Below are 22,999 nucleotides of genomic sequence, written 5' to 3'. Positions count from 1 at the left end.
TGAAGCTGGAGGCTCAGCTGACTGAGCCACCCAGACGCCCCACCCACTTTGAATTAATTTTTTTTTTAAAATTTTTTTTTTTCAACGTTTATTTATTTTTGGGACAGAGAGAGACAGAGCATGAACGGGGGAAGGGCAGAGAGAGAGGGAGACACAGAATCTGAAACAGGCTCCAGGCTCTGAGCCATCAGCCCAGAGCCCGACGCGGGGCTCGAACTCACGGACCGCGAGATCGTGACCTGGCTGAAGTCGGACGCTTAACCGACTGCGCCACCCAGGCGCCCCTGAATTAATTTTTATACACAGAGTGAGATGGGGTCAAACTCCATTCTTTTGCATGTAGATATCCACGTGTCCCAGCACCATTTGTTGAAAAGACTTTTTTTCCCATTTGAATTATTTTGGGACCCTTGTCTGTCCTGGGTTAGTCTTAGACTATGCTTGATGAGGGATGGACAGTTCTCATGTGATTGGTTCCTTGGAGTATCACGCCATAGTTTAGGAGTGAGCTAAGGATTTAAAAACATTTTTTAAATGTTTCTTTATTTATTTTGAGAAAGAGAGGCAGAGAGAGAGGGAGAGAGAGAATCCCAAGCAGGCCCTGCATTGTCAGCGCAGAGCCCGATGTGGGTCTTGAACCTATGAACCATGAGATCATGACCCGAGCTGAAACCAAGAGTTGGATGCTTAACTGACTGAGCCACCCAGGCTCTTCAGTCAACTAAGGATTTGAAAGAGCTTGCTGATTTGGGGGCTCTCCTCTTGTTCCTTCTTTTCTGAGATTGCCTTCAATTTCCAGCTCAACTGACTGTGCCAAAGTCAGACTCATTAGCAAGAGTGCCAATTTCTCTTGAGCTCTATCCACCCACCTCCCCCATGTACATCATAAAAACCTCCAAAGTCAGATAAATATGGAACTCAGTATGTTTTCCTTTTTAAAAATTTTTTTTAAATGTTTATCTTTTAGACAGAAACAGACAGAGCATGAGTGGGAGAGGAGCAGAGAGAGACAGGGAGACACAGAATCTGAAACAGGCTCCAGGCTCTGAGCTGTCAGCACAGAGCCTGACGTGGGGCTCAAACTCACAGACCACAAGATCATGACCTGAGCCGAAGTCGGACGCCAGGTGCCCCTGTTTTCCTTTTTTTTAAGCACTAAATCTCTTTCAGTTTCTACCCTTTTGGTCACTCTCTGATGTCTTCAAACAACTGTTTTTTATATTTTGTTATAAACACATATACAGTAGTCCTCCCTTATCTGTTGGGGATGTCTGAGAACACAGATAGTGCTGAACCTATATATATACTACGTTTTTCCCTATACATACATACCTATAATAAAGTTTAGTTTATAAATTAAGCACAGTAAGAGATTAATAGCAATCACTAATAGTAAACTAGAACAATTATAACAATCTACTGTAATAAAAGTTATGTGAACATGGTCTCTTTATTTCTTTCTTGCTCTCTCCCATCCCCGCCAACAACACGAAATGTGTTGTGATGATGTGAGATGATGAAATGCCTCCAGGATGTGATGAAGTGACGTGAATGGCATAAGCATTGCAATGTAGCATTAGGCTACCTTCTGAGCATACATCAAAAAAGGATCATCTATTTTCGGACTGTGGTTGACCACAGGTAATGAAACCACAGAAACTGAAACTGTGGATAAGGGAGGGACTACTGTATATATATATTCCAATACAAGCTTCTCTGACATTATCAGAACAGTTTGATCTTTAATCTCGTTGTCAGATTTCAGCTAGTCTGTGTAGAAGAGTATTGAAGGACCTGTGGTTTTCTGGGCTAGGAAGTTCAAGATTCTGGCAGAGCCTAAATATTAAAGGGAAATCAGCTCATTCACTCATCCTTCTAACACTCAGTAGGTTCACTAAAGCATGTGTTAGTTATTAGGCGTTATGCTAGTAGGAGGAAATGTCTGACACCTGATTCCTATCTTCAAGTTTACGGCCTAGTGAACAGACATTGGTGTAGTGTTTAACAGTTTACACAGCACACATTCTGTCACATTTAATATCACTACAACTCTGTTATTTCCCCCACCCTACAGATATGGAAACTCTTTGACCACAACCTCCAATTCTTACTAAATCACTCCCACTATGCCTGGTCTGCACTCAGGACCCCCAGGGTACTCTCTCTCCACTTGATTTTCAGCCATTAACTCCTTCCACTTTGACTTCCCTGTCCATCTGAGATCCTACAGGCTACCACTATTTCTGTCGCTCTTTTGTTGATATTATAAAATCCTCTCTCTGACCTTTAATCACATCTTTGTGGGATACACCCCAATCCTGGATGGACTTCTGTATGCATATAACCGGGTGTCTCTGAGTACCACTGGGCAGGCTCACATGTCAGCATAGATTGGTACTTCAAGTTTATGGTCACCAACTGTACCCTCAACACTGCCTGGTGATACTGCTCCGTCCTTGTAACTAACATGCCCTTCCCCTCCAGGCAACGGCTACTCACACTCCCTCCATTCAACCTTCCAAGCCCTATCTCATCCTCCTGTTGTCAACAGCTGACCATCTTTACCAAAAAACTAAACACCACCAAATTTACAAACACACACACATTTACACATATCCTCATTCCCTGTCCTCCTGTACATTGGACAAAGTTCCCTCCTCCTATCAATTCCTCCACATGCACTCTGAACCCCACTTCTTGCAGCCTGGTCAGAAATCTTATGATATTGATTATTCCCTCCCTCTTGATATTTCAACCTCTTCTCCACACTAACTCCTTCTCCAAAACTTGTAAATAGACCCAAATTTTTCCTTATCTTAAAAAAATACCTCCCACTCAATGTTGTTAATATATCAGTACTCCCCAGCTTGATCTGTAGACTCAACACCATCTCAACCGGAATCCCAGCAAGTTATTTTGTGTATATTGACAAACCAATCTAAAGTTTAGAAAGACCCAGAAGAGCCAACTCTGGATTGGAGAAGGATAAAGTCAGAAGACTGACACTACCAGTTTCAAGACTTACTACAAAGCTTCAGTAATCAAGATAGTATGAGATGGTGAAAGAATAAACAGAAAGATAAATGGAACAGAATAGAAAGCCAAAAGTAGACCCACACAAATAGAATCAACTGATCTTTGGCAAAGGAACAAAGGCAATCAATGGAGAAAAGATAGTCTTTTCAACAAATGTAACAATGGACATGCAAAAAAAAAAAAAAGTCTAGAACAGACCTTCTACTTTTCACAAAAATTAACTTAAAATGGATCATAGACCTAGATATAAAATGCAAAACTATAAAACTGCTAGAAGATAATATAACAGAAAATCTAGGAGACCTTGAGCTTGGCAAAGACTTTTTCATTTATTTATTTTTTAAAGTTTATTTATTTTTGAAAGAGAGAGAAAGAGGACAGAGAGAGAGAGCTCAAGCAAGTGGGGGAGGGGCAGAGAGAAGGAGAGAGAGAATCCCAAGCAGGCTTTGCGTTATTAGTGTGGAGCCCCACATCGGGGGCTCATGAACTCGTGAGATCATGACCTGAGCCGAGATCGAGAATCAGACACTAAACTGACTGAGCCACCCAGGTGCCCCTTGGCAATGACTTTTTAAATACAATAGCAAAAGTAGTATCTGTGAAAGAAAAAAATTGATAAATGAGACTCCATTAAAATGAAAAACTGTTCTGTGAAAGACACTATTAAGAGAATGAGAAGACAAGCCACAGACTGGGGAAATATTGGCAAGATGCAAGTCTAATAAAGAACTCGTGTTAAAAATATACAAAGAACTCTTTAAACTCAACAATATGAAAATAAGCAACTCAACTTATTTTTTTTTTTAAAGTAATCTCTACACCCCACACGGGACTCGAACTCATGACCTCAAGATCAAGAGTTGCATGTTCCACCAACTGAGCCAGACCAGCGCCCCAGCAATACAATTTAAAATGGACCCCCCAAATGGCAAAAAGCTCTGAACAGATACCTCACCAAAGAAGATATACAGATGGCAAATAAGCATAGGAAAGATGCTCCATATTATATGTCATTAGGGAATTGCAAATTAAAACAAGATACTACTTCACATCTATTAAAATGGCTAAAATCCCAAACACCAATAGCTGGTAAGTGTACGGAACAACTGGAGCTTTCATTCATTGCTGATGGAAAGACAAAATGGCATAACCAATTTGGAAGACAGTTTGGTAATTTCTTGCAAAGCTAAACATAGTCTTATCATATGACCTGGCGATTGCATACTTTGGTATTTATCCAAATGAGTTGAAATCTTACGTCTGCACAAAAACCTGCACATGTATGTTTTAGCAGTTGTATTCATAATTGCCCAAACTTAGAAGTAACCAAGACATTCTTCTAGAGTGTCTTCTAGACACTCATTCTAAGTAACTGTGGCACATCTAGATCATGGAATAGTATTCTGCAATAAAAAAATGAACTATTGAGCTCACCCCTGCAAAAACATGAAATAACCTTAATGCATATTGCTAAGTGAAGGAGGCCAGTTTGAGAAGGCTACATATTGTGTGTTTCCAGCTATGACATTCTAGAAAATGCAAAACTATAGAGACAGTGAAAAGATCGGGGGTTGCCAGGGGCTTGGAGAGAGGGAGGGATGAATAGATGAATCATAGGGGATTTTTAGGGCAGTGAAACTACTTTGTATGATACTATAATGAGGGATATACAACATTACACATTTGCCAAAACCCATAGAACCACACAACACAGAGTGAACTCTAATGTAAACTATGAACTTTGGTTAGTAATGATGTATCAATTTGGCTCATTAGTTGTAATAAATGTACTACAAGATGTTACTGCAAGATGTTGATAGTAGGGGAAGCTGTGTGTGGAGGAACAGAAAGAATATATGGACCCTCTTTGTACTTTCTGTGCAGTTTTTCTGTAAACGTAAGCTTTAAGAAATAAAGTTAAATGAAGTGGAAGCAAAACAAAACAAATACTACCTTCCTTCAATTCCATGTCCCCCTCCAGCTATGGTCATTTCCCTCCTCCCATCATGGCCACTCTTCTTAAAAGAGTTTGTCTATGGGGTGCCTGGGTGGCTCAGTCGGTTGGGGGGCCGACTTCGGCTCAGGTCATGATCTCGCGGTCCGTGAGTTCGAGCCCCGCGTCGGGCTCTGTGCCGACAGCTCAGAGCCTGGAGCCTATTTTGGATTCTGTGTCTCCCTCTCTCTGACCCTCTCCCTGTCTCAAAAATAAATAAACGTGGGGCGCCTGGGTGGCGCAGTCGGTTAAGCGTCCGACTTCAGCCAGGTCACGATCTCGCGGTCTGTGAGTTTGAGCCCTGCGTCAGGCTCTGGGTTGATGGCTCAGAGCCTGGAGCCTGTTTCCGATTCTGTGTCTCCCTCTCTCTCTGCCCCTCCCCCGTTCATGCTCTGTCTCTCTGTCCCAAAAATAAATAAACGTTGAAAAAAAAATTTTTTTTAAATAAATAAACGTTAAAAAACATTAAAAAAAAGAGTTTGTGTACTACAGAAGATAATAATTACATGAACTGAATGCTTATTATGTGTTAAACATTTTACGTAGATGGTTGCATTCACTTCTCACAACAGTCCTCTGTTATAGATTTGGACCCTGAGGTGTGAAACGTTTGAGTAACTTGACCAACTTCACATCGTTAGTAAAGGGTGGAATCAGTGCTTGAGGACAGGCTGCTGGGCCTTAGAGATTAGAGGTACTGCTCTTTTTTTTTTTTTTAATGTTTTATTTATTTTTGAGAGAGAGAGAGAGTGCATGTGTACGCATGAGTGGGGGAGGGGGAGAGAGAGGTGGGAGGAAAGAGGATCCAAAGTGGGCTCTGCACTGAACAGTAGTGAACCTGATGCAGGGCTCGAACTCCTGAATCACGAGAACCTGAGCCGAAGTTGGATGCTCAACTGACTGAGCCACCCAGATGCTCCTAAATTAATGCATCTATGTGCCCCTCTCCAATCATAAGCAAACTTTCTTTTTCCTAGAGCAATGGCTGCGTGGTCTTTGGTGATGATCATATTAGTTTCACCACTTATGTATCCATCCCTGAACAATGTAGTTTAGTTTTTTAAACTTTACGAATGGAATCACACTGTATGTTTTCTTTTCTGTCTTCCTTCTTACTCTCAATAAAATATTCATGACATTCATATTTATTGTCATGCTTCACAAAGTGCATCCATTTTCAGTATAACATTGCACTGTGTGACTAAACCATTATTTATGACGATTAACATTGGGTTTATTTCCAGTTTTCGGAACTGGAACTATAAGCACTGATTCTGTTGACCCTATCATGCAGGAATCCTTGAAATAATATGCATACATCTCTCTTTGTATATACCTAAGAGTGGACTTGCTGGGCCATGCCAAACTCACTTCCAAAGTGATTGAACCAATTTCCACTTCTTGGGCATTATATGGGAGTTCTGGTTGCTCCACACACTTATCAATATTTAACACTATGTACTTTCAGAGTTCTGATTTTTTGCCAATCTGGAGGGTGTGGTTTTATTTGTACTTCTCTGGTGTCTAATGAAGCTGAGCATCTTTTTATGGGTTTATTAGCCATTTGGATTTCCTTTTTGGTGAAGTGAGGGTTTAAGCTTTTGCCATCTCTATGTCTGGATTCTTACTGTCTCTTCTGGTAATTCATTATGATTGCCATCTCCCTGGTGTTTTTTCCATGATTTATGAAAAGTATCCATTATTTTTAGTTGCTTTCAGCCAGAGGTTTAGACTGAACGAGCTAGTCCGTTATTACTGGAAACTGGAAGTTTTCTATTGGTTTCCTTTAAAAAATTATTATTATTATTAAAAAAAAATTAATGTTTATTTATTTTTGAGAGAGAGAGAGAGACAGAGCATGAGCAGGGAAGGGACAGAGAGAGAGGGAGACACAGAATCTGAAGTAGGTTCCAGGCTCTGAGCTGTTGGCACAGAGCCCGATGTGGGCTCCAAAAATTATTATTTTTTAAAATGTATATTTATTTTTGAGAGACAGAGGGAGGGAGGGGCAGAGAGAAAGGGAGAGAAAGAATCCCAAGCAGGCTCCGTGCTGTTAGGAACCGTGAGATCATGACCTGAGCCCAAATCAAGAGTCAGATGCTTAACAAACTGAGCCACCCAGGTGCCCCTAAAAGTTTATTTTTAATGAAATATGTCTGGCATATAAAAAAGTATAGATAATAATATAAATAGTCACACATGTAACCATGGGTCTGCTTAAAAAGTAAAACATTGGATGTAAAATTAAGGCCCTTTGTATATCCCTTTCCCCCTTTTCCCTAGAAGAAGTTAATAACCTGAATTTGATTTCATAATTTCTTTGCATATTTTAATAATTTTTATAGAAATATGTTCGTAATCTTCTTTGGTATTTTGCTTGTTTCTTTATTTCATGTAAATGGTATTTAACTGTATGTATCTTTTTAGCAGCTGATTTTATTTTGACACTTCTCTACACATACACACACACACACACACACACACACACACATACACATCATGTGCCATGTATCAACATGGGTAAATTTCCAATATATATGTATATGTGTATATATATATATACACAATAGTAAGAACGAAAGAACTAAAGCTATATGTATCAAAATGAGTAATTTACTATTTTTATTATGGTATTATATTTATATTACATTATATAAATAAACTCCAATGTACATATCCATTCTATTGATGGATGTGGTTTTCACTTTTTCAACTATTAGAAAACAATACCCGAGTCAACTTTGTTGTTTATGTTCCCTTGTGCATGTGAACAAGAGTTTCTCTAGACTAGATAGCTAGTTACCTAGATATGAAATGTGCATCATCTGTAAGAATATGTATCTTCTGTTTAGCAAGATATGACCAAATTTTGCTTCAAAATGATTTAAATTTATTTTGCCATTAGTTATGCATGAAAGCGCTGGTTGCTCCAAATTGTCACCAATTCTTGCTTTCATCAGATTTCTTAATTGTTGCTAAGTCTATATGTTCGTATTTCATGACCTAGTAAGGTTGAGCATCTTTTTTTTTAAGTTTTAATTTAAATTCCACTTAGTTAACATACAGTGTAATACCAGTTTTGGGTGTACAATGTAGTGATTCAACGCTTCCATACAACACTTCGTGCTCATCATGACAAGTGCACTCCTTACTCCCCATCACCTATTTCACCCAACCCCCACCCACCTCCTCACCAATAACTATTAGTTTGTTCTCTATAGTTAAGAGTCTGTGGTTGAGTATCTTTTAAAATTATTTTTTTGGCATTGGTTTTCTTCATTAATGAGTTGCCTGTTCATATTCTTTGCCTATTTTTCTGTCAGATCATTTGTCTTTTTCTTACTAATTTTTTTTTAACATTCTGGATGGTAATTCTTAGTCAGTTATATGAATTGTACATATCTTCGCCCAGTCTGTCCTGTGTTTATATGGTCTTTCAGTGCACAGAATTTTTATATTTTCATGTAATCAAGTTTATTAATCCTTGATAATTTTCTAGTTTGATAAATGATATTACCACCCATTCAGTTGCTAAAGCCTGAAACCTGGGAGTCATCCTTGTCTCTTTTTTTTTTCTGTCTTACTTCCCACATCCAATCAGTTAGCAAGTCTAATTATTCTACTTTCCAAATATCTCTAGAATCCATCTTTTATTCCCACTGCCGCCAGCTTGCCCAGGTGACCATCATCTTGTGGGCTCCTCCTGATTTCTCCACACACTCCTCTCTTGGTACCCCTGAATCCATTCTCCCTACTGTAGTCAGAGTAGTATTTTATTTCTTTATTATTTTTTTAAATGTGTATTTATTTTTGAGAGACAGAGACAGAGCGTGAGCAAGGGAGGGGCAGAGAGAGAGGGAGACAGAATCTGAAGCAGGCTCCAGGCTGCTTCAGGAACAGCTTTATTGCCATAAATTTGATAACTTAGATCAAATGAACTGATTCCTTGAAAGACACAAACTTCTAAAATTCACTCATGGGAAAATAGATAACCCAAAAGAAATTGAATTGGTAGCTAAAAACTTTCTAATTAATAGAACTCCAGGCTGAGATTAACTCATTAATAAATTATACCAGTTAAGGAAGAAATCTGTTCCAGAAAATAGAAGAGGGAACACTTCCTACCCAATAAAACTACCATTGCCATAATACCCAAACCAGACAAAGGTGTTATAGGAAAAGAAAACTACCAATACCAATATTCCTCATGAACATAAGTGTATAATTCCTCAACAATATCAGCAAATCAAATCCAGTAATATATAAAAAATGTACTACAGCATGACCAAATAAAATTTACAAGAATGCAAGTTTGATTAAATGTTAAAAAATCAATGAAACACATCATATTAACAGATAAGGTAGGAAAAACCACATGACCACCTCAATAGATGCTGAAAAAGCATTTGACAAAATTCAACATTCATTCATGATAAAAGCTTTCAGCAAAGAATAGAGGGGCTGATTCAAAGAATAAGCTATTCCTTAGCCTAATGAAGAATATCTGTGAATAACATACAGATAACACTAAACCTAACGGTGACAGATTGAGTGAAGATTGGAAACAAGACAGGATGTCCTCTCTCACCATTCCTGTGACATAATAAGAAATATATGCTTGGTTTCTGCCCTTAGTTCCTGACACAGAGCTCCCCAAAACCCTTGTAATTTCCTGATAGGAGAGGTTTTAAATTTTATTTCTATTTATAGATTCATGCAAAAATTCAGGTTTTATTTTTACTTATTTTTACATTGGTGGAAGCTGATGTCAGGAACTTATAAGAAAACAATAACTTTTGTTTTCTACCTCTTGGCTGAACAAATATACACACAGGGTGGCATTATCATTAAGCAAGACTTGCTTTTTTTTACATTTCATACATGAATGCAATGTTATCCTTTCTTGAACAAAACTCATGAAAATGCCCAGATTACTACGGAAGCCATCTTTGGAGGAAGTGTTTAATAAACTTATTTTCTTTAAATAAATCCTCCAGTAGGAAATGGGAGAATTCATTACCTTTTCTTAGAAGGAAGGCTTTGAAAGTTATTATTTGTTAAATTTATGTGTTCAGCTCACCAACATTTCCTTATTGGAAGCATCAATATTTCCACATCACTGTTTCCCAATGATTTTAAAATCTCAAAATTCTGTGTCTCCTTTGGCTTGCTTCTCTCTTGATTCCACGCGGGCTTCATTAATGGTTCGCTTCATATCATTATCTTCATTTTCATAAATTTTCTTTAGAACATTCATCAATCCCTTGCTAGGATCTGTTTCAGCGTCCCGGGAGGGCTTTTCTTTCTCTTCTCATTCTCTTTCAACCTGAATCAGGTAGTGCCACCGCGTGTTTTCTGCTTTCTTTCTACATAGGAACTGTATCTGTCTTGACTTTTTTGAACTGCCTTCCGCAGAGATGGATTTCAAGAGATTGTTCACCATCATAGAGTAACTCTTCCCATTTAGATTCCTTACCAAAAGATCAAATAATCGCTCTGGGAAATGCACCTGCACATTCTCAGTGGGGTCTTGGACTCCAGTTAAGGTAATGAAGATTTTCACAAACTCATCTGACTGATCCCATCTACAATTACTGATTTTCATTGTATATCCCGTTGTAATGGGAGGAACCACAGCAGCTGGCTTTTCATTGTCAAGAAATTCTGTTTTTCCCTGTGATTTCTGCTGCATCTTATTCTTGATTTCTGCCTCAAGCATGGATTTTTCAGCTACAAAGGCATCATGTACCCTTTTCCTGGTGGCCTTTTCCAGCAGCACCTTCACTTCTTCTAGATCTTTCTGTAGCTCTTCCAAAGCTGAAGTCATGGTCCAGCTGTGTCAGGCGAGGCGCGAGCTGCAGCCACACGGGGGAGAGAACAGGAAACGCCACCAGGCGCGCACTCACCCAGAGGCAGACCCGCCGGCAGGAGTCGCAGCGCCCTAAGCCTGTGCGCACACCCGACCTACCGGCCTCCTGCACTTGGTGCCTCTCAAGTATGTTTCGTGTTAAAGTCGTGACTCTTGTTGTGTTCCTTCATAGCTTCAGGGTAGGAACTGGTTACTAGAAAGATTAAGCCACGATTAGAAGCTTGGAACGTTCAGCCTTACCCACCCGTACTCTAGGGCGGGGCGGGGGAGGGTAGAGATAGAGTTAATAACCCATTCTGCTTACATGGTGAAGCCTCCATAAAAATCTCTAAACTATGGGGTTCAGAGAGCTTCCAGGTTGGTGAATGCATCCATGGGCACCCCAAGCTCCCAAGGTCTGGACTCTTCCAGACCTTGCCCTAGGTACCTCTTTATCTGATTGCTCACTTGTATCCTTTATAATATCCTCTGTAATAAACCTGTTACTAGTTAGTAAGGTATTTCCTTGAGTTCCATTAAGGTGTTATAGCAAATTATCGTAGTTGAAGCGGCGGGGGCGGGGGGGGGGGGTCTTGGGAGCCCCTGATTTGTGGACAAGTTGGACAGAAGTGTATGTAACCTACTAGCTCTGTGTAGTTAGTGTTAAAATTGAGTTAAATTGTAGGACATTAAGTCAGTATCTGCAGAGAATTGGAGAATTTCTTGGTGTGGAAAACCCATACATTTCACCAGTGTTGTGAGTAGAAACAGATCCTACTAACTGGTGTCAGACAAGTGGGATTTGCTAAAACAGCCATGGTTCACAGAAACTTACGGTTTGGGAAGAGAAAGTAAGAAAAGGCAGGGAATAAGGAAGCTTTGATCCCTGGACGGCCACTTAGTCCCTCATGGTCTGAAACTACAGCTGTGCAGAGATCAGTTATGATCCAGAAATGGTGCTGGATTTGATTCTCAAGGAGTTGGCTTATTAGATACGTAAAGAAGTGCAAAATAATGAGAAGCATGCTAAATGTACAGTCCCCTGGTTATTATCTGTAAGAGCCAAAGTGAAAGTAAAAGAAAGTGGTGGGTCAGACCTTGATGGTGGATCACGAGCTTTAGCCACTAGTCCCAAAGTCTGAGCTTTAGCCTCTAGCCTCAAAGCAGCCTACAAAGGGGAAAATTGTGCTCTAAGGCCTCTGCTTACCACGAAGGTTGTCAAGATGGGGGGAAGACAAGATCAAGACACTACTGAAGCCAGAAGCATAGTGTGAAGGAGTTGTCTTATTTTGTAGATTGCTATCATTGGTTCCCTGAAGAACTTTTACTGAAATGGATTGTGAGAGTAATTAATTTGGGGGCTGTGTCCTTGGTTTTGAATGCTGCAGAGTAGAAGAGCATGTTTGGATTGATACAGGACTTACAGCTCATCCTTGAAAAATAGAAGGTGGAGATACATGATCCAGGAATACACAAGAGATTATTCAAGAGGCAACAGCCAGCATGGTGGACTGGACAGAAACCACTGGAAGGTGTGTGTATCCTGACAAGATGGACTACCCAAAGTCCCCTATAAATGCCAAGTGGAACACCCCAGATGAAGCAGCTATGTTTCATACACAAGCCATGTGGGATTGGCTTTGTGATGGCCAGGATGTTCACCTGCTGAATATGACATTACCTTTGACATATGGAGGTATGTCCTTGACACAGGAGCCAAGTGCACTGGGAATTCACAACCTGTTGGTGAAGTTTAACAGGAGCTAAGATTGGAGTAGGCGGATATGCAGGTGCAGTAATGGATGGAATTGAAAGTCAGGATGGAAATTGATGGTGGTTCCAAAATGCATGGCCAGTATCCTGTTTGAAAAGCTGCTGTGTTAAGACTGTCAGATGGAAGGACTGGTAGAAGGTCGTCTCTCAATGGGTTGAACTGTGTGCTGTTGTCTAGCTGTGATGAAGTATTGAACATTGGTTAAAAGCCCCTGTGTTTGGGTTTTTATGGACTCATGGGCAGTAGCCAACAGCCTGGCCATGTGGTCAAGGTAGCTGGGCAAGCAAAAACTGGACTATTAAGGGGCTGCCTGAATAGGGTGAAGCCATGTGGAAATCACTCTGGGGATTTAAGGAACACATTAAAGCAGGGCATGTTGATGCCCATTGGACAAACTTCCTTCCAGATTTACAAGGTGATAGAAACCACCAGGTAGACCTTTTGGTGCATTCCCTTGAGGTGGCCACCTAGTTTTATGAAATGGGTGGACACATGGGTGCTGAAGCAATACAGAGGTGGGCTGAATCTAGACATATTCCTCTCGCACTTTTTGAGGCACAAAATGCTAACAAGAGAGAGAAAGACTGCAGATGGCGCTGGGAAAGATGCTCCCGGGAGGATGGCCCTGCACACAGCTGACATGCGGACTACATTGGACCAGTGCTGGTAGGTCCGGGGGACGATAAGTGGGTCCTAAGAGGAATAGACACTTAGGCTGGACTGGGCTTTGCATTCTTGGTAGTAGACCCAAACACTTAAAATGCTATTAAAGGACTGGTACAGAAGACATTGTACCAATTTGGGCCACTGAGTAACATTTCTTCAGACCAAGGGATGCACATTATAGCCCATAGTGTCCAACAGTAGGCAAAGAGATATCACATCAAATGAACAAATCATTGCATATCATCCTGAGAGTAACTCAGGCAGATGGTTGTGTAACTAAATCTTGATCAAATTCTTAGAAAGGTTCCCTGGTTATAACTGACAATATAATGGCGGAATGCACAAATACGTATCACCCTTGTTTTTGTGGATAGAAAGCTAAATATGGATAGCTTTGTGGATAGATAAATATGTGGATAGAAAGCTAAGCAAAATAGGGAAAAACAATGAGACTTGAAGGGATTAAAGTAACGGGCATCACCTGGTGGGTTCGAGTTCCCCTGGAGAATGGCCGCACCCTGAGACAAGGAAGGCTGTGGGAGGTCTTGTGGCATAGTCAGACTAAGTTACATCTAGAAGTGACTGCCTCTCATTTAACCCCAGTATAGGGAGACCCAACATTTTTGGGTAGAAAGTTTTGTTGTTGTTTTTTAATGTTTGTTTATTTATTTATTTTTTGAGAGAGTCAGAGAAAGAGTGCGCGCATGCTGGGGAGGGGAAGAGAGAGAGGGAGACGGAGAATCCCAAGCTGTTAGCTCAAAGCCCAACGCAGGGATCAAACACACCAACTGAGAGATCATGACCTGAGCTGAAGCCAAGAGTTGGTCGCTCAACTGAATGAGCTATCCAGGCGCCCCAAGAAAATAAACGTTTTACAGATTGGAAAGGAAGAAATAAAACTGTCTTTGTTTGACATTGACATAGTTGTCTGTATAAAAATCCCAAAGGAGCTATAAGAATATTCCTAGAATAAGTAAGTTTAGCAAGTTTGTAGGATACAAGGCCAATATACAGAAGTCAATCATATTTCCATATATCAGCAATAGACAATTAGACTTTGAAATTAAAAAAATATGATTTATAATAGTTCTCCCCCCCAACACACACTTAAGTACTTAAGTAAAAATATAATAAAGTACGGGCAGGATCTGTCTACTGAAAACTACAGAACACTAATAAAATAAATCAACAAAGATGTAAATAAATGGAGAGATATACTGTGTACATGGATTGGAAAATTCAATATTGTATGGATGTTACTTCTCCCCAGTTTGATTTATAGAGTCAATGCATCCTCAATCAAAATCACAGCAGGCCTCTTTTTTCATTTATTTATTTTTTTTTTTTAGAAATTGGCAAGTGGATTCTAAAATTTATACAGAAAAGAAAAGGAACTGAAAGGAACTAAAAAAAGAATGCTAGCTGGAGAAATTACACTACCCAATTTCAAGACTTATTAGGAAACTACGGTCATCAAGACAGTGCGGTATCAGCAAAAGGGTAGACACATAGGCCAGAGGTACCAACAGAGAGCTCAGAAATAAATCCACACAAATATCATCAACTGATTTTTGACAAAGGTACAAAGACAACTTAATGCAGAAAGAACAGTCTTTTCAACAAGTGGCGCGGGAGCAAGTGGACATTTGTATGTAAAAAAAAAAAAATTACACACATACCACAACACATTACACCAAAAGTAATGGCTCATAAACTTAAATTTAAATAGTGAAATGGCAAAATATCTAGAAGAAAACACAAGACAAACTCTGGGTGGACCTTGGGCTTGGTGATCAGATTTCAGATACTACATCAAAAATGCAATCCATGGGGGCACCTGGCTGGCTCAGTCAGTGGAGTGTGCGAAGCTTGATCTTGGGGTTGTAGGTTTGAGCACCATGTTCGGTGTATAGATTACTTTAAAAAATGCAACCCATAAAAGTAAAAAAAATTGATAAAGTGGACCATATCAGAATTGAAAAACTTTGTGACAGATATGTTAAGAGAATAAACAGGCGAACCACAGGCTAGGAGAAAATATTTGCGGATCGCATATCTGATAACAGACTTGCATCCAGAATACATAAAGAATTCTTAAGGGTGATAAGAAAAACAACTGACCCAATTTAAAAATGGGCAAAAGATGTAAAAAGGCTCTTCAACAAATAAGATATATGGGTGGCAAGTAAGCATATGAAAAGATGGTCAACATTTGTCATAGAGAAATGCAATTAGAATCACAATGAGGTACCAGTGTTCACCTTCCAGAATTGCTAAAAATCACCACCACCACCACGCCATGGGATGGAACAACGGAACTCTCACTGCAGGAAGAAATACCAAAGGGTATACTATAGGCACGCGGAAGGGAGGTTTGACAGTTTCTAATCATGAGAAAACATCAGACAAACCCAAAGTGAAGGACATCCTGTAAAGTAACAGATTAGTACTCTTCAAAACTGACAAGGAAAAAATGAGGGAAGAAAACAAGGAAAGAAATGGTTTTTCCGAGAAGACTACAGGGTCATGACCGCTAAATAGAATGTAGTAACTTGGATTGGATCCTGGACCAGTAAAAGGACATTAGGGAAAACCTAGTGCAATCTGAATGAAGTCTATAGCTTAATTAGTATTAACAATGTTAATTTCTTAGTTTTAACTAACAAATCATGAGTATGTAAGATATTAAAGGAAGCTGGGTGAAGGGATAACAAAACTCTCTGCAAAGTTACTATCTTTGCAACTTTTCTGTAGTTCTATAATTATTCCAAAGTAAATAATTTTATAAGAAAAGAAACCCCACGGTGAGAAATATACTCATTAAAATGGCTGATATCTTTTTTAAGTTTATGTATTTATTGTGAGAGAGAGAGAAAAAGTGGGAGCAGGGGACGGGTGGAGAGAGAGAGGGGGCCAGAGGATCTGAAGTGGGGTCTGTCCTGACAGCACAGGGGCTCAAATTCACGAACCGTGAGATAATGACCTGAGCCGAAGTCAGACGCTAAACCGACTGAGCCACCCAGATGCCCTAAAGTGGCTAATATAAAGGTGAATGACAATCCCAAGTTTGGGTAAATATGTGAAGCAACGGAACGCTCATGCATTGCGGGGGGAATTGTAAATTGCATCATTTTAGAAATGTTTTAGCTGTATTAACTAAAACTATACATATTTCTACCTTATGATTTAGCAATTTTATGTCTAAGTATATACTGAAGAAAAGTGAGTGTCTCTAAAAAGACATGTACAAGAATATTTGTAATAACTTTATTCACAATTGCTAAAAATTTGAAACAAGTCAAAAAGAACCAAGAGAATGGATAAATTTAGGTGTATTTATACAGTGGAATACTACATGAGACAATTTAAAAAAGAAACCAAGCACCTGATACTAGCAACAACAAGGATACATCTCAAAAACAGGATATTGAGGGGCGCCTGGGTGGCGCAGTCGGTTAAGCGTCCGACTTCAGCCAGGTCACGATCTCGCGGTCCGTGAGTTCGAGCCCCGCGTCAGGCTCTGGGCTGATGGCTCAGAGCCTGGAGCCTGTTTCCGATTCTGTGTCTCCCTCTCTCTCTGCCCCTCCCCCATTCATGCTCTGTCTCTCTCTGTCCCAAAAATAAATAAACGTTGAAAAAAAAAAACAACAAAACAGGATATTGATTAAAAGAAGTCAGACACAAAATGGTTAATATGACATGATTCCATTTATATGTAGTTCAAGCATAAGCAAGACTAATGGCTGGGGATAAGTCATTAAATTAAATAGTGAATATCTCTGGAGATATCCTGTATCTCAAATGTATTATATGTCTCCCAGAATAGTAACTGAGACCCAAGCAGTAAGGATTACTGAGGGGGGAGGGATGTGATGTCTTCTTCTAGGGTGCTGAAAATGTTCTGGATTTTCTGGGATGGCAACATGAGTCTGTACATACGTAATAGTTCTTCAGGTTATACACTTAAGATCAGTACAGTCTATATACTTTACCTTATGTATCTTATGACTTAATAAAATGTGAACTAAAAAAGAATAACAGGCACCTGGGTGGCTCAGGATCCTGGGTGGATCATGCAGGTCATGATCTCACAGTCATGAGACTGAGACCTCTGTCGGGCTCTGCACTAGGGAGGGAGCCTGCTTAAGATTCTCCCTCTCCCTCTCTGCCCCTCCCCCGCTTGCTGGCACATGGCTCTCTTTCAAAATAAATAAACATAAAAAAAAAGGTAAAAAAAAATCTTTAAAATATACAATAAAATTAAATTTAAGATTCAGTTCTTCCATTGCACTAATCCCATGTCAAGCATTCATTAGCCAGATGTGACTCGCACCTACCATATTGGACAACACAGCTAATGATTTTTATCATTACAGAAGGTTCTGTTGGACAATGCTGATAGAGCTTTTATAAATGGACTAATCCAAAGGGAGGCTTTAGGCCTTGAGTGTAAAAATAATTGCCTTTTTGAGGTCTTATTGCTCTGGAATGGCTTCTGCGTGAATCACCCTATTTTACTGGACAAGCCCCTTTATCAAACAGATGTTTTTTGGTTTAAAAAAAATTTTTTTTTTACATTTATTTTTGAGAGACAGAGAGAGAGCACAAGCGAGGGATGGGCAGAGAGAGAAGGAGACACAGAATCAGAAGCAGGCTCCAGGCTCTGAGCTGTGAGCACAGAGCCGGACGTGAGGCTCGATCTCACAAACCATGAGATCATGACCTGAGCCAAAGTTGGACGCCAAACCAACTGAGCCACCCAGGCGCCCCTGAAACAGGTGTTTTGAAGGTCAGTTCATAAGCTGAGGATATCAGAGGTATGTTACTTGTAACAAGTAAATCTTTTCATGATAAGCACATAAAAATGAACAGATGCCTAGAAAAAAATCTAACATGAATGGCACGGCTCTGTGCTGAGCAGCAGCATGGATGGGGGACGTGTTGACACTGGGGTGGGGGAAGGTGAAAGGTTGGCCATCCTAGATATTAAACTAAATTAACTCTAAGGTATAATTCCTTAAGGATGAACTGTTATGTCAGAAATATAAATATAATTATAAAGCAATGAAGAACATAAAATAGACTAATAGTACAGGCCCAGCTCATTTATGAGAATCTGAATAAAATATTAGCAAACAGGATCCCAAAGGTACATTAAAAGAAAACAACAAGATCAAGTGTGGGTTATTCCAGAAAAGTAAAGATAGTTTAGTATTAGGAAACTGACTTATGCAATTCATCAGATTGATAGATTTAAGGAGAAAAGTGGTGTAATCATCTCTGCAGAATTTTAAATGACATTTGTTTTCCTCTTATAAAAATTCAATATCCATTGTTAATTTAAAACTTCAGTGAAATACGGATGGGTACTTCCTTAGCATAATAAAATAAACACATCTATTGTAACTTCTGCTGAAAGGGGACATTTTCATTAAAATCAGGATCAAGACAATGATGTTCCTTAATGCCATTACTATTTAACACTGTTCTAAAGGTACTAGGCAATATATTTAGACAAGATTAAAATGTATTAGAAGTATAAAAATTAGACAGCAGAGATTAATTTCATATTAGTTATTATAGTTGATAGTGTAAGAGAATCAAATGAAAAACTATCATGAGAAGAGAATTGAGTAGGTAGCTGGGTAAAAACAAAACAAAACAAAACAAAGATCTCATTTCCATGACACTTACACAGATAAAACACCTAGGAATGAACTTAACAAGAAATACTCAAGATCTATATTTAAAAAAAAAAAATTGAACATTAAAACACTACTGAGGGATACAAAAGGAATCGATACACAGAAAGTTACCATGTTCGGGGCGCCTAGTTGGCTCAGTCGGTTGGGCATCCGACTGCAGCTCAGGTCATGATCTCATGGTTCGTGAGTTCCAGCTCCACATCAGGCTCTGTGCTGACAGCTCAGAGCCTGGAGCCTGCTTCAGATTCTGTGTCTCCCTCTCTCTCTGCTCCATCCCCACTCACACTCTGTCCCTTTCTGTCTCAAAAACAAATAAATGTTAAAAAAAAAAAAGTTACCATGTTTTTGAAAGGAAGACTAGTACCAGGAAAAGGTTAGTTCTGAGTAATCTAGAAGTTTGGTAAGGCTCAATACAAATACCAATAGAAGTTTTTTGGGGGAGGGTTACTAAATAAGCTGATCTTAAAGTTCATTCGGAAAAAGAAATAAGAAAATATAATCAGGAACATTCTAAAAAAGGAGATTAAAAGGAGCTCTAATATATATTAAAATATAGAGCTAAAAAATGGAAAGACTGTGGAAGTAGCAAATTAAAAAGATCAGAAGAGGAGACTTGAAAATCCAGAAGTAAACTCAAGTTCTTACACAAACCTGGTTTACGATAATGGTAGTGTTTCCAGTTAGTGAAGAAAAAAAAAAAATCATTGTTCAATAGGTGATTTGGGGGATAGCAAGATTACATTTGAAAATTGCCCAACAGAAAAATAGTAAGAGAGATGAACAGACAGTGGAAAGTAGTTTACAAATGACTCTAATGTAATGAAAATGTTCACTCACAAGGAAATGAAAATTGTCAGTCACAATAAGAAATGCATATAAGAGGTGCCTGCGTGGCTCAATTGGTTAAGCATCGGACTCTCTTTAAAAAAAATTTTTTTTCAACGTTTATTTATTTTTGAGACAGAGAGAGACAGAGCATGAACAGGGGAGGGGCAGAGACAGAGGGAGACACAGAATCTGAAACAGGCTGCAGGCTCTGAGCGGTCAGCACAGAGCCCGACGCGGGGCTCGAACTCACGGACAGTGAGATCATGACCTGAGCCGAAGTCCCGAAGTCAGATGCTTAACCAACCAAGCCACCCAGGCACCCCAGCATCAGACTCTTAATCTCAACTCTTGATCTCAGCCCAGCTCATGATCTCACAGTTCATGAGTTTGAGCCCTGAGCTGGGCTCTGCCTTTGCTGGCAGCACGGAGCCTGCCTGGGATTCTGTCTCTCCTCTCTGCCCCTCCTCCTCCTCTCTCTCTCTCTCTCTCTCACTCTCAAAATAAATAGATAAACTTAAAAAAAAGATGCAAACAAAAATTACACTGAGCTAACATTTTTCACCTTTGATGACCTCAAATGTTTGATAAGACACCAAAGTTGGTGTTTGCACATGGAAATGGACACTCTTAAAAATAGCTGATGTTCCGTCTCTATGGACGGCAATTTGGTAATATTTATCAAAATAAAATATATCTGCCTATGATCCCCAATTTTTTTGACCCCAAATTTTATTTCTAGCATTTTTTGAAAGCAATATTCGCACATGTGCAAAATGACATAGTTTATTATTGTAGAATTTTTTTTTCATTTTTTTTTTTTACATTTACTTATTTTTGAGAGAGAGAGAGAGAAAGAGCTCAAGTGGGGGAGGGGCAGAGAGAGAAGGAGACACAGAATCTGAAGCAGGCTCCAGGCTCTGAGCTGTCAGCACAGAGCCTGACGCAGGGCTGGAACTCAGGAACCATGAGATCACGACCTGAGTGGAAGTCGGATGCTTAACCGACTGAGCCACCCAGGCACCCAGAATTGTTCTTAATAGTAAAGATTGGAAGTGAATTAAAAAGCCTCAAAGAAGTCTAGTTAAATGGAGCAGCCATATAATGGGATACTATGCAGATGCAGATATAAAAATTAAGGAGGAAGCTTTTTGATACTGATATGTAATTATGGCCAAGCTAATTTGATACATGAAAAAGGCCGGGGAAGGATATACAGAGAATGTGCTACCATTTGTGGAAAAAGGAGGAAGGGAATATATGTGTACATATTTGTAAATTACCTCTGGAAAAGCATCAGAAACAGTAACATTGTTTGCTTCCAGGGAGGGCAAGTTGGTGATTGAGGGTCAGGAGTGGAAGAGACATTTCACCATTTACTTTTTGATACTTTGTGAATTTTGAGCCATGTGAATAAATTACCTACCCCAAGAAAGGAAATGAAGTTAAAATTAAAAAAGAAAAAGAGGGGCGCCTGGGTGGCGCAGTCGGTTAAGTGTCCGACTTCAGCCAGGTCACGATCTCGCGGTCCGTGAGTTCGAGCCCCGCGTCAGGCTCTGGGCTGATGGCTCAGAGCCTGGAGCCTGTTTCCGATTCTGTGTCTCCCTCTCTCTCTGCCCCTCCCCCGTTCATGCTCTGTCTCTCTCTGTCCCAAAAATAAATAAACGTTAAAAAAGAAAAAGAAAACTTAACTTACTCTGGTTTACACAAAAAAGAATGCCTCATGAACCATGTTCTTTTCTTTTCTTCCAACACCTCCATCCTCAGAGGATTGGCTTTTTAACTCCATGACCTTTCCTTCATGACAGCAAGATGGCTGCCCCAAGCAAGATAGCAAGATAGGCATCATGTTCTCACACAACCATTCCCCAAACACGAAAGGAGGGACAAGGGAAGCCAAAAACTTATGATGTTTTTTGTCCTGGGAAGGAAGACTTCACTATACATGTCATTGGTCAGAAATGGATCTCATGCCCATCCCAAACCTGGCAAAAGGTAATGGGCTTACTGGCTCTTGTGATTGGGGAAGGGGCCTCCCTTCCTAATATCATGGACTCTCTGCCCTAGTGCAGAAATAAGGGTCTGTTTCTAGGAAAGGTATGGAAGTCTGTTGCATATGCTGCAGAAAGAATTCATCACAGCTGTCAATGTGAACCACTCCATCTTTTGGAGAAAAAAAAAAAAAACTTAATTACCCAAGGACAACATAGATAAGCATGGGCAGTGTTATGGGTGAATTATGTCCTCTGAAATGCATACGTTGAAGTCCTAGGCCCTAGTACCTGAAAATGTGACTGTATTTGGAGATTGTCTTTAAAGGCATAATTAAATTGGGGGCACCTGGGAGGCTCAGTTGGTTGAGCATCTGACTCTTGATTTCAGCTCAGGTCATGATCCCAGGATCAAGCTCTGTGTCGGGCTCTACACTGAGCGAGGAGCCTGCTTGGGATTCTTTCTCTCTCTGTTTCTCTCAAATTAAAAAAAAATAAAAAGAAAAGAAAGAGAGAGAGATAATTAAAGTGAGGTCATTAGGGTGGGCCCTAATCCAATCTGACTGGTGTCTCTATAAGAAGAGGAGATTAGGACACAGACGTACAAAAGACAGAACCATGTGAGGACTCAGGGAGAAGACATCTATGTGCTAGCCAAGGACAGAGACCTCAGAAGCAACCAGTCCTGCTGACACCTTGATCTTGGACTTTTAGCCTCCAGAACCCTGAGAGAATAACGTCCTGTTCTCTAAGCCATCCAGTCTGCTGGGCTTTGTTATGGCAGCCCTAACAAATTAACACGGGCTGATATAGTCCTAAATTTGAATGGTGTCACCTAGGACTGGGCCTCAGCACCATTTCTTTTTTTTTTTTTAATTTTTTTTTCAACATTTATTTATTTTTGGGACAGAGACAGAGCATGAACGGGGGAGGGGCAGAGAGAGAGGGAGACACAGAATCGGAAACAGGCTCCAGGCTCTGAGCCATCAGCCCAGAGCCCAACGCGGGGCTCGAACTCACAGACCGCGAGATCGTGACCTGAGCTGAAGTCGGACGCTCAACCGACTGCGCCACCCAGGCGCCCCAGCACCCTTTCTTTAAAAGACGTTTCCTCCTTTTATTTTGTTGAAAACTGTATACTTTTTTTTTTTTTAATCTAAA

General features: G+C 39.9%; 1 pseudogene; it reads right to left on the bottom strand.

Annotated features, from left to right (window-relative positions):
* Positions 1 to 10,172: 10,172 nt before the first annotated feature.
* Positions 10,173 to 10,856, bottom strand: LOC125170455 (calcyclin-binding protein-like; annotated as a pseudogene).
* Positions 10,857 to 22,999: the final 12,143 nt, after the last annotated feature.

Source organism: Prionailurus viverrinus, chromosome B4, assembly GCF_022837055.1.
Source record: "Prionailurus viverrinus isolate Anna chromosome B4, UM_Priviv_1.0, whole genome shotgun sequence".
NCBI lineage: Eukaryota > Metazoa > Chordata > Mammalia > Carnivora > Felidae > Prionailurus > Prionailurus viverrinus.
The sequence above is the reverse complement of the archived record's forward strand: the minus strand, read 5'-3'. Positions and strand labels throughout refer to the sequence as shown.